The sequence below is a fragment of the Ischnura elegans genome, unplaced genomic scaffold (genome assembly GCF_921293095.1).
Source record: "Ischnura elegans unplaced genomic scaffold, ioIscEleg1.1, whole genome shotgun sequence".
NCBI classification, from domain to species: domain Eukaryota; kingdom Metazoa; phylum Arthropoda; class Insecta; order Odonata; family Coenagrionidae; genus Ischnura; species Ischnura elegans.
The window spans coordinates 3998-5000 of NW_025791692.1; the positions used below are offsets into that span (position 1 = coordinate 3998).

A 1003-nucleotide genomic window follows, 5' to 3' on the forward strand; every position below is an offset into this window, starting at 1 on the left:
TAAACAATATTGTTATAAACAAAAATAACCGTCAAAATTGCACAAGCGGTTGTCAATCGTCTACGATAATAGATATATATCACAGTATAAACGAAAAATGGTTTTTTGGTAGGAAATAGTGGCGGGATTTTGTTTAAACAATTTAATTGTTAATAACAATAGGGGTGAAATTGTTCATAAGACCGTCCTCGAACGTGGGGAGTCGCTAATTTGCATTAAAAAATTCGTTCCGCGAGTTTGGTAAAAATCGGGAAAAAAAATTTAATCCCTTAAATAACTGTCAAATAAATGTTAATAATTGTTTAAAGTGTGCGCAAGAGCTGTAAACATTAAGGGAAATAATTGTCAAACAACGTCCTATAGGGTTGCGGGGGGGGTCGGTGCGGCCCGCGACTAAGTCCCGAGAAAGGGCATTTTCGACTAACTTTTTTGGGCCGCGCCGGATAATTCGCCCGCGTCGACGTCGGTGTGGTCCAGAGTCGAATTCCCCTTGCATCTGCTATTTGACTACTATGTGGAGTCACTCGACTCTCACCGGCTAGCGAAGATCGACGGGGAAGAAGCGCGTCGGGTCCCGCGAGGGTCTCCGTGCTTCGGCCCCGGTCGGCAAAATTGAATTTTGGCCATTTGGGCAAAGCGACTCGAGAAATCCTTTAACCGAACGAAGCGCGCAGGCCTTCGGAACGTCGGGGATTCTCCCCGCATCGTTTCGGTGACCGGTGGGCTTGATTTGAAGAAAAACGGAGGAGAAGGTACGGAACGAAAAATCGAAAAAGCGCGGCCTCGGACCGATCATGTCGGCGGGGAACGGAACGATACGCGCTCCCTGGTTGATCCTGCCAGTAGTCATATGCTTGTCTCAAAGATTAAGCCATGCATGTCTCAGTACAAACCGCTTTAAGGCGAAACCGCGAATGGCTCATTAAATCAGTTATGGTTCCTTGGATCTTACCCACGCTTACATGGATAACTGTGGTAATTCTAGAGCTAATACATGAACCTC

At 46.1% G+C, this 1003-nt stretch overlaps 1 non-coding gene across 1 annotated transcript in view; it reads left to right on the top strand.

The window, feature by feature from the left end:
* The first annotated feature begins 823 nt into the window (after positions 1–823).
* LOC124173516 overlaps positions 824–1003 on the top strand; it is a 1857-nt gene continuing 1677 nt past the window's right edge. The window contains exon 1 of the ribosomal RNA XR_006868589.1: positions 824–1003. This exon is cut by the window's right edge and continues 1677 nt beyond it. This is a non-coding gene — a ribosomal RNA (small subunit ribosomal RNA).